This window comes from Camellia sinensis, chromosome 8 (assembly GCF_055761805.1).
Source record: "Camellia sinensis isolate YWXY chromosome 8, ASM5576180v1, whole genome shotgun sequence".
Classification (NCBI taxonomy): domain Eukaryota; kingdom Viridiplantae; phylum Streptophyta; class Magnoliopsida; order Ericales; family Theaceae; genus Camellia; species Camellia sinensis.
The window spans coordinates 107,618,321-107,629,750 of record NC_138968.1 but is presented as its reverse complement, the minus strand read 5'-3'; the positions used below and the strand labels follow the sequence as shown (position 1 = coordinate 107,629,750).

The 11,430-nt window shown below is 32.5% G+C and overlaps 1 long non-coding RNA gene across 4 annotated transcripts; it reads left to right on the top strand.

Annotated features, from left to right (window-relative positions):
- The first annotated feature begins 952 nt into the window (after positions 1–952).
- LOC114288428 (uncharacterized) lies at positions 953–9,979 on the top strand. Of its 4 annotated transcripts, XR_014337980.1 has the most exons (9): positions 957–1,524; positions 4,346–4,469; positions 5,381–5,431; positions 5,660–5,732; positions 7,271–7,343; positions 7,673–7,832; positions 7,926–7,961; positions 8,477–8,651; positions 9,518–9,895. It is a non-coding gene; the product is annotated as an uncharacterized LOC114288428 (long non-coding RNA). The 4 variants fall into 4 exon arrangements; XR_014337981.1 differs by lacking the exon at positions 9,518–9,895 and adding an exon at positions 9,920–9,979 and having other exon boundaries at positions 953–1,524; positions 7,271–7,832; XR_014337979.1 differs by having other exon boundaries at positions 953–1,524; positions 7,271–7,832.
- Positions 9,980–11,430: the final 1,451 nt, after the last annotated feature.

Sequence of the window (11,430 nt, the reverse complement as noted above, 5' to 3'; positions counted from 1 at the left end):
CCACCACCACCACTACTTCCACTGTCGCCACTTCACCTCTACGACTACGATTACTACTACCATCGCCACCACTCCACTACTGCCGCTACTATACTACCATTACCTCTCCTTCACCCTTTCCACTCCATCTACACTACAACTACCACAACTTCACCACTAATATTTTTCGCCATCACCACCACCACCACCATCATCTCTTATCCACCACCTCCACCACTAATGTCGCTACCTTTCCTCTACCACAAAAAATTAGTTCATGATTTTTACTAACCAAAAAAAATAGGCCGTAGAAAAATATTTTTCATTGACCACAGAAAATAAACTTTTATTTTAGTGAAAAATATTTTTCATTAAAATATTACCACTACTTCTGCCAAATAAAAAATAATAATAATATCTATATTTCTATCATTTGATTTTCATACATACTTTTTGATTTTTTTCTTTTTAATCTCTATCATTTGATTTTCATACATAGACTTTCTGATTGATTTGTAATCGATCTGTGCTTCTCTCTTATTTTACTTTTAGACCCTTGTGTTTGTATATTTGTTTTTGATGCAAGATTGTTTCTTCTTTTTTTTTTGAAAATTTTCACTTCTCTGTTTGTTTGCTGAGAAAACCGAGCATTAGAACCGAATATAATTAAAAAATAGCTTGATTAGTTGTTGATTTTTTAAATATTTTAAATATTTTTTTAATTGATTAAAATATTAAAAAAATTCACTAAAAATAAAAAAATACTAATTAAAAACTCAAAAAAATAATTTTCAAAAATTGAAACAAATTTTTAATACAAAATCTATTCTGACTCGTTCAGACCCGCCCATTTGTCACGTTTGAAAAAAAAAAAAAAAAAAAACAAACAAATTATTCCAAAATTTCCCCCAAAATTTCCCCCCAAATTATTCCAAAATTCCCCCCAAAATTTCCCTCATTTTTCTTCTTCTCAGTCGCGCTCATCTCTCTCTGTCTCTCCCTCAATCGTTTTGTATTTTTTTTCCCTTTGAATTTCAGCCTCTTTTTCTCTCTCTCATTTGTTGCATAACCCTAACCCAACCCGTCTTTGAGAGAGATGCAGAGACGAAACGACATGGAGATGAAGGCGATGTGACTCCGGTAGACGACTCCAGCAGACGACTCCGGCAGCTAGGCGAGGGGAGGCGACATCGAGGCAAGGGAAGGCGGCGACCGACGAGGTCCCTTTCTTCGATATCGCACGAATCGGCTGATTTGAACAACAATAAAGTGGAGAACAATGGTGGAGAGATAACAGGGAGCGATGTTCGTGGTGGCGAGGGAGTTATGAATTGGCAGAGTGCTAGGCTCAAATCTGAAATTCTGGCGCATCCGCTTTACGAGCAGTTGTTATCGGCTCATGTTGCGTGCTTGCGTATCGCAACACCGGTGGATCAGTTGCCGAGGATTGACGCTCAGCTCGCTCAATCGCAGCACGTGGTGGGGAAGTATTCGGGTCTCGGCCATGGTAGCATTGGCGATGATAAGGAGCTCGATCAATTCATGGTAAGTAATTAAGCTTCTTGTGCTCTGTTTTATCTATATTTTCTCTGATAATTGTTTGAATTTTGTTTGTTTGTATTATTCTTTTTGCTGTGGATGGTATTAATTAGGTGATATGTGTATGCTATTTATGAAACTGAAGATGAGTTTATTATGGGTCTTGTTTCTGATTGTTTTGTCATCCAATTTTGTCTCTATGCTGTCAAAAATCAGAACATAACAATTCATCAGGGCGAAAATTTTCCTTGCTATAGATTATTTTTTTAAATCAATTTTGATCAATATCCTCTTGACAAGTAAATATTATAGGGAAAATATTGGTTATTTTTGTTCTTTCTGTACTTGTTGCGTTCGTATGGATCTGCATTGTAATGTGAAGAGTGGCTGGAACAAGGGCATCAAACGTTTTGCTCATAAAATTAAGTTATTTTAGGAACTTATAGTATTGTTATACTAAATATAGGATGAGAGGTCTTGATTAGTTGTCTTTGCTCTTAAATTAAGTTCTTGGTAGGAACTTTAAAGTATTGTTTTACTAAATTATATGAGAGGTCTTGATTTGCAGTGATAGACAATTACTTATTGGAGCTGAGACCATTGATATGAAATAATGGCCAATATTGCTGATTATTCATTGAGTGTTACTCATGATTGAGAAGCTTTGAACTGCAGTTTTGAGAAAATATTTACTGAATTTGGATTACATGGGGGCGATATTAATTTTACCATTTATATAAAACGCATCTAAATAAAGTTTTAAGAGTGTAATGCATTCACAAAATTAAAAGATGTAGAAAGTGATGATGATGTGACTCAAAGCCAAGATCATTTTCAATGAATCTGAAAGTTGAAGCAACAATTTCATTAAATATTTTTTACTGTCAAAGATGATCAGCATATGCTACTAGATGATTCTGTTGCTTTAAAGTCATTTCCAAGTAAAGTCGTTTCCAAGATAACCAAACACATTATTGTCTCTCTGCGTCGCATCTTAATTGGACATTTCAAACTGTAGACCTATTAACAATGAGAATAAAGGCATTTTAATAATGATTAGGTTAGGTGTACGACGAGTATGTGGAAAAACATGAACTCATTGATTAACTCCAATTTTAGGGTTTTAGTTTCCTTAAGAAGGTAGTACAACTAAATGCATTAGTTAACTATTTTGTGTTGTTGAATTAAAACTGCTTCAATTCTTAGGCTCTTGTGGATGAATTTGAGTTTTCTCTATTGGAAATTCTACAAGAGCTTGAATTGGTTCCCACATCTAGAGAACTTGGATTGAATGGTAGTAAAATTTTCTTAATGCTATACATTTTGGATTTTTAGTTAATTAATTAATTTATTTCTCCGAGGTTTGAGTGCTTTAATTGAGAGTCATGAAAGGTGTTTCGTCACTGACAAGAGTCTACACTTGTACATCAGCTATATTTTGTAAACATAGCGGCATACATCCTGCAACCCTGTCAATTAAATGGAAAGAGGTTAAAGAACTTGAAAGCAGAATTTCCTGATAATAATAAGGTTTCTCATTTTTTGTACCTATAAATTTGTAGGAAGAAACTTTCCTAGAGATAAAACTACTATTCTGCATGGGTGGATGAATTTTATATGGATATATTTCATATGAATAACTCATGGATGTGGTAGTAGAAGAGTTCTTCTATTTTTCCCTGTGGTAGTTTTGCACTAAATAGTATTTTATGATAAATCCCCAGCAGAGGAAAATTGGATTGTGTGCACAAAGGATTGAATCTGCTCTCAATTTCAAACTATATACTAGAACAGTAATGAGTGATCTTTATTGATCTCAATGATATGGAAACTTCCAAGGTTACAATTTCAGGAATGACAGAGTCATAACTTTCATCTTCTGCAAGGTATTAAACTGGTGTATTATGATTGAAACTTGTTTAGAAGTGATAATCTTGCCTTAAAGATGGATAGTGATGGTATGCAAAATGAGAACATAATTTGGAATCTAATGTGCCTTGTTAAGGAGTTGTTTTAGTTCTTTCAATTATCCGATTTCACTTTTTTTGAATGCCAAAGTCAGTATTTGGTGGTAGATGATTAAGAACTTGAGTCTTACAGATCACTTGGTGTTCTCAAGCTCTATGGTGCTCATGTTTTTGTCATGACATTAGAGCCATATAATATTTTCTCATTCTGCCTAATCACAAATCTGTCATATAAATCCACAAAAGCAGTTCCTGAAACCTGAATATAAACAGAACTTTATGCAGACTACTATATTATGTTTAGGTTCTTAATTGAATTTTTGGGAGCTAAATATAATGAATTGCGTGGAATTACAGTTCTTCATTCCACTGGGTTTTGCTTATGTACTGTTTGAACATATGATTCCTCTTCCCTTCAGAACTGGTCAATGAATAAATAAAAAAAAAAGAGAAGTTTATTCTCATTTTTTTCAGTACACATGAGATTGAATACTAAAATTTGGTCAGAAAGAATTTATGCACCCATTTCTCTGGAAATAAATCTAGTTCTCCGGTGTTTTACAGTTAAGTTGCCTAAATCTACTTCTCATGACCTTACATTTTTCTTTAGTTTGTTGATATGAATTAAGAATGGTACATATCACCTTCCTTGGTAGGTAGGTAGTGATATTTTGCTTTTGAGGAAGAAGAAAACTTCAAAACAAAGAACAGGACTACTGGGAAGGTTTCTAATTTGTTTTTCCAAATCCAAAGAATCCTCTGGACTCTCAGAGCATAGCCCTTTACTAGGTTGAATGAGTTTATTGCTTGTCATCCACCACCATTGGCATCTTGACTAAATCCAATAATTTGCCCTAAAGCCCAAGGCCTCATGAAATCATTGGAAATGCAAGCTCTTGGTGAAGGTTAGTATCTCTATTGTAGCAGACAATGGATCACAGGCGTCCAGTACCGGACAATTGGAAATGCAAGCTCTTGGTGAAGGTTAGTATCTCCTACTGTTTAAATGTTTTATTTATTATGATTATTATTATTCTATGCTTTGAGCATATGCATAAATATCGGGTGTTTGTAAGGGTGATGGTGAGTCACTCCTAATCTTTTCCATGGTCAAACACATTATTAAATAATTTTCATGTTCACTTCTTAATATATTCCATACATGTAGCAAGAATCAAAGAGAGTTGGATTGCTTCTGGTAGAGCAGGAGTAATAATGTTCTTTTCAATATCATTTTAACATCAACTTACATTGGATTGCTTCTGGTAGAGCAGGAGTAATAATGTTCTTTTCAATATCATTTTAACATCAATGTTCTTTTCATGTAGCAAGAATCAAAGGGAGTTGGATTGCTTCTGCTAGCAGTCTGAATTTGTTGTAAACAGTAGACTAGGAAGGCTAATCAAGATTTGCATTGTGGATAGGAAAGAAGGAATTGACAATGATTGGTGGCAATGAAGATAATGATTGTTAATTTGTTATGATGACATTTGAATTATAAGTCTATTTTCTTTTTGATCAACTCTTAGCCAAGTCTTTATTCATGTGTACATTCTCTTTGCTTCTCTTCCTGGAATACTCTTTATAGGTTGCAGTTATGTCGTTGGATAGCATAGAAAGTATTGAATGTTGTCATCCAATTTTGATTTTGTCAATGGCTTCTCTACAATCAAAATGTGCATTTAAATGAATAATGCTCAGCAACTGTTGAGCAGGGGAGTGTATTCTAGAGACCAATTTTTAGAGATAAATTCAGTTAATGATATTTTGGCTCATACTCCAATGAGGCCACATTCTAAATGCTATATATATGTACTAAGATAGGCATGCATATTAAATGGACTCATGTTCAGACCTTGAAGTCCTCTCTTGATGAGCGAACTCTGGAATTGCAGGTTAAATATCAATTGGAGCTGAGGTCATCTCTCATGTTCAGTTATTTTATGGTATAGTTTGATATGTCAATTGTTTCATCTATATATTACCCTTTTGGTACTAACTTAAGTTCATATGGATGCTGAGCATTGGCATTGTTTAGTTCATTTTATATGGGTGCTACACATGATTGCAATCCTTTATTTTTATTTTGGTTTTGTTTTGTTCTCTCCAGCATGACATATATATATATATATATAAGAGACCTGAAGACATTTTTTTTATCTATGCTATTTCAGGGAAAAGTTCGGGCTTCCAGATATCCTAAAATCCAAACATGAGGAAAATGAAGCCTACATATCTGAATTAGAGGTTAGGTTCTTGATCTGATAATTATTAATTATTGCATCAAGGTTATTATTTGTACCACCATTGCTCACTGTTTATTTAAGTTCCCAAACTGCTTTTACTTGCTTTCATATAGCATGCATTTGAGACCTCCTTGATTTTGTAGGTGATTATTTATTTGTTTATATAGAAGTTAGCGATTTTATGGAAGTTTGATTAAATCGACTATTTGTTTAGTGTTGGTAACTTAATTCTCATTTGTTCCCCTCTTATGTGTCTATATACACACATATATGTATGAATATTAGCATTTTTGAGTTCTATGTTGATGTGTAATAATAATGCAACCTTTGAAGTGCTGATGCTTATGATGGGTTCTCACTAGAGGACTTTGTTCAAATATGTTTACTGTATGTGTTTCATTTTCAAAGATCAAAGATAATGGGTACAAAGTTCTACCCATCAACTATAAATATAGAGTAGTTGCACTCCAATTCAACTCCTACATACTTATCAAGTTATCACTCAATATCAAAGCAGTTAAGTCTTTCCTATGGGCTAGGCCTAGGATGAGATTTGGGTGAAAACAATTAATAGACTTTCAATGAGCAGAATGTATACGATGGGAACCTTTTTTATGTACAGAAATTAATGTGATATGTCATGCCATAATTGAGATTAATTAAATTGAGGACATTAATTAAGACCTTTTACATACTTTTTTATGTATACGATGGGAACCTTTTAAATAAATATTTCCTTTACAAAATTTTCCATTGATAATTTTATAGTATTGCAAAATGTTATATTTCTTTCCTCAAATTATTTAGGCCATATGTATTATTTGAGCTTCCTATAAAATCCTAATATTTGCACCTTTCAAGCACAAATGCTCCCACACCCTCTGACTTCTCCGGGTGAACATACTTACTCCCTCTTCATGCTTTCAAAAGATGAGAAAAAATTGAGCGTGGAACCATTTTTTGGTCCTTTAAATCTTGCATCAGAAACTTCATTCTTTTTATTCATATCATCATGTTTCCATTCCAGAAAATTTCTGCTGAACTGTGCATGTACTGAATCTTCTAGTATGGCTTACCTTTTATTGTGCATTTGCATGCTTTGGCCTATATTTCAATTATTTCATTATGTATGAATATTTCAATTATTTCAATTCAAATACGTCTCTGATACATGTGTGAGTTCCTTTGAACCAGCTATTTATTCGTGAGTCTCTGGTATGCACTTGAATGACAGAACAACAGGTTATGCATTTATGCAGTTTGCTTACCCGTATGGCAAGTATAAGCAACAAGCTTTCATGGTGACAAATAGAACAACATTTGTTACGAGAATAATATTTTAAATATGCGTTTGAATGAATTCATATATAATGACAAGTCCCACTCAATTTTGCCTTTTAACTGTTGACAGAATGGGTGTTCTCTTCTTTTTTTAATTAGATAATATGATGAGGAATGTTGGACTGAATTTCTGGGCAGCCCCGTTTCTCTCAATCTGAGCCCTAATTTCAATGTCATCTTGTGAATTAATTTGAGCAGGGTTTTTAATAACAATGAACTCAGTGGCAAGATTCCTTCAACCAAAAGGACTACTGCAGACTTTGGAGATATTGTGAGTATCTCTATCACATAGCCAATTAAAATCATAATAAGATGCTAGCTGTGAATACCCATTAAATTTTTTGAATTGAGTATACAGTGTTGGCAATGGATTTTCCTGGATATGTACGAATGTATTTCTATTTACCCACTTGCTAGCTGCTTCATTTTTGCAATATTTTCAGCCATTGATTCAGCTGTTTCTTGAGATGCTCAAAGTTTGAAATATGTATTATTCATATGTATTATTCATTCTTTGAAACATGGCGAAACGATGCAACATGTAGTACTCAATTTCTTAGAATTCTACTTCCTGATTGATTGCTACTTTCCATTAAAAAGACAACATTGGAGTGATGAGCTGATAGTCTCTTGCAAGAACTGAACTGTCAAGGGTTGCCCCACTCGTTGACAGTTCTAAGGGAGGATCAGCATGATGTGTGTGGCTGTTTTGGGCCAGTCACCACTGCCCTTTCATTATTCTCTTCATCCTTCATGTTTGGTAAGCTTGTTGAACATTTACTTCCAAGTATATAACATAAGGTCTTGCTAGCAGTCCTTCAATTAACCCCGCATTTGTTTCTCTTCTTTACAGAGCTTGCTGAAGAGGCAAATAGGCTTGTGAACTAAGGTTGTCTCTTCTCTTTTTTTGTGCTATCTTCTTGTTGCACACTGTAGTATTAAAGCAGCTGGATAGACACAGTGTTGTCTTCATTTTGGTTGCATTCATTGTATAAACTAACAAATCACAGCAGCATTATATAATTACTCTTCAATACCCTTGAAGTTTATATTTGATGTAACAGGCATGAGTTAAAGACAAACCTTCTATAATCATGTTGTGTAGTCATAACATATGAGTTAATTTAAAGGTTTGAACTGTTAGATGGTTAGGTTTCCTGATCAGGCACTTTGGTAATACCAATTTGAAAATGGCATTTTCAAAAAAGGTTCCAGATATGACTATTTATCTTGTTTAACCAATTTGTCCTTGTTTATTCATGCATGAACTTCATTTTAGGCACAATTTGTAAAAATACTAAGATGTCTAGCCATATTTAATGATGCTGATACATAGACATTTCTCCATGTTATATCACTTATCTCTAACTACTTTAAAGGCTAACATGACTTTGATTTCTGCAGTGGAAGCTCTTGGTGAAATAGTTGAACAACTGGGTAAAAAAGGCTGGAATTTCAATTTGAAACATTATGACAAAAACTTGAACTGGCAAACACCAATAGTGGACTCCTCCCTTATGTATGACTGTACTGTCAATTGCACCTGCCTTTCTGATGATGAATGTCACATCAGTGCCATGTATGTTCCTTTTTATGTTTTTAAATATACTTATTATTCAACTCAATTTTTTGCTTAAAATGTTATTTATGATTTTTTTATTTTATTTACTTTTAAATTAGGAGGCAATGATGTTTGAATACTAGCCTATGCTCTGTATGTTAAACTTATTAATGCCAGTTGAAAGTCCAAATTCTGTTTTGTATAGATGAAAAAAAGAGTAATGTGCTGAGAAAACCCTGGTATTGTTCTGTCACTTCTTATTTACACGACGCAACCGGTTGCCATGAACATCTATTCATATATTGCTAATTACTAGGGTTGTTGGGAAAATTAAGGTTGTATTTTGATGTCCCATAGAAAGGGAACGACTGCCAACAGTACTCATAGTAATTTCGAAGTGGAAATCTGATATTTTGAGTATGCAAAGTGACAAGAATAAATGGCAGCCAATCTACAAATGAAATTCAAAATAACGAATATTGTCATGTACTAAAAGAACATAAATATGATCACTTTCAAGATAAATGAGCGAATTTTCTGTTCTTCATTAGGTGACCTCATTTTAGTAACAGTTGATTGAACTTTCACTTCTCATACCATAAAATGTTTGGTAGGTGCGTTCGAATTCAGTTCAGAAATGTTAAATGTCCAACACACCAGAGGCACCAATACACATCTATAATTAGGCATGTAAATCTGCAGGATGTATGTACTCTAATTACTTGGAGTTTTTCATGTTTTGTGCTTTTAATTATTTGTTGTTATACATTGTTGGTTTTTGAAAAATTGAATTCTGTAATTATTTATTTTCATGGAGATGACTCTCTTAGGTAATATATTGTATACAAATCTCTAATTCAAGGATGAATAAATAATGAGTGCAGCTAGAAATTTCAGGATGCAGTCAAGATTAGAAAGATTGAAGTAGATTCAAACAAAAACCACCATGCCCATGGTTTGCGATGATGATTTCAATTGGTATCCTTGTAATTGCATTGCTTCTTGGGCATATAATCAACGCAACAGTGAATCGAATAGCCAAAGTAATGATTTATTTTGGCTTCTACAAGGGTATCAATATCTTTTGTAGCTTTATACTATTTGTGTGGAGAATCAAAATAATTATGTCATTTTTGGTGGCTGTGGGGAAAGGATTGGGACAGTTTAACAACTGGATAAATTACATTATTTTTGGTGTGATCTAAATGTAAGTTTATAAATTAATTAGTAAGTTTATTCATATGCTTCTGACGGTTTTTAAATTAATTTGTTTTTTTATTTTTCAGGTCAGAAATTTCTTGGAGAGATGCAAAATATGGTCAAAGAATTCAAGAACTTACTTTTTTCTAATTTTTTATTTTTTATTTTTTAATGTATGTAATCACAGTTAATTTTTTTTTATTAATTTCTTTGTATATACTTTTAAACATTTAACTTTCATTTATGAAATATATGATATTATTTCATTCAATATATGGTTGTGATTCAAAATATAGTATATAGTGTGTATTACATTATTCAAATGTGCGTGCAAAAATAATATTGATTATTCTTTAAATATGTCAATTTTTTTTTTTATCACAGGTTTTATTAGTTATTAATCACACTTAAAAGGTGTGATCTAAATGTTTTTAATCACACTTAAAAGGTGTGATCTAAAGTTTTTAATCACACTTAAAAGGTGTGAACTAAAGTTTTTAATCACACTTAAAAGGTGTGATCTAAATGTTTTTAATCACACTTAAAAGGTGTGAACTAAAGTTTTTAATCACACTTAAAAGGTGTGATCTAAATGTTTTTAATCACACTTAAAAGGTGTGATCTAAATATTTTTAATCACACTTAAAAGGTGTGATTTAAAGTTTTTAATCACACTTAAAAGGTGTGAACTAAAGTTTTTAATCACACTTAAAAGGTGTGATCTAAATGTTTTTAATCACACTTAAAAGATGTGATGAAAGCATTTTTTAATGACACTTAAAAAGTGTGATTAAAAATGGTCATTTTTAATCACTCCTAAAGACCACACTTTAATAAAATTTAAAAGGTGTGATTAAAAAACATACATCACACCAAAAAAGTGTGATCTTTATCTATATTTGTAGTAGTGGCTCCAATGATTATTTTAGTACCTTCACTTAAATATTTTTTCGCTCACGTTTATTTATTTGCTTAAGAATTGGCCGGAAGTAACTTCAGTTACTGGCCATCACGATACTTAACCCTTGAGTACGAGGAGCGGGTTGTAAGTCATTTAATCTCATTTAATTTTTTTTTAATACAAATTATCAAAATTGTACTAAATAGATTTATATATATATATATATGTATATATTAATTTTTTTAAACTAATAATTTTAAAAGTTATAAATATAAAAATTAATTTATAAATTTTTTATATATCACAAGATAAAATATTAAATTATTTTAAAATAATTATAATATATTTTTTTTAATTTATAAAATCTGGCGCATAACACGGATTAATTTTTGTCAATCGAAGGCTGAAAGGACAATTAAATCAGCGAAGTCTAGACCCTTTGGATACGTTAGTTTTGCTTTCCCACTACTATTTTGGCTAATAGCTTCCTAGGTGGGTGTGTTACCCAAGCAAGGAAGCATAGCACGGATTAATTTTTGTCAATCGAAGGCTGAAAGGACAATTAAATCAGCGAAGTGTAAGACCCTTTGGATACGTTAGTTTTGCTTTCCCACTACTATTTTGGCTAATAGCTTCCTAGGTGGGTGTGTTACCCAAGCAAGGAAGTCTAGATGCTTTGGATACCTTAGTTTTGTT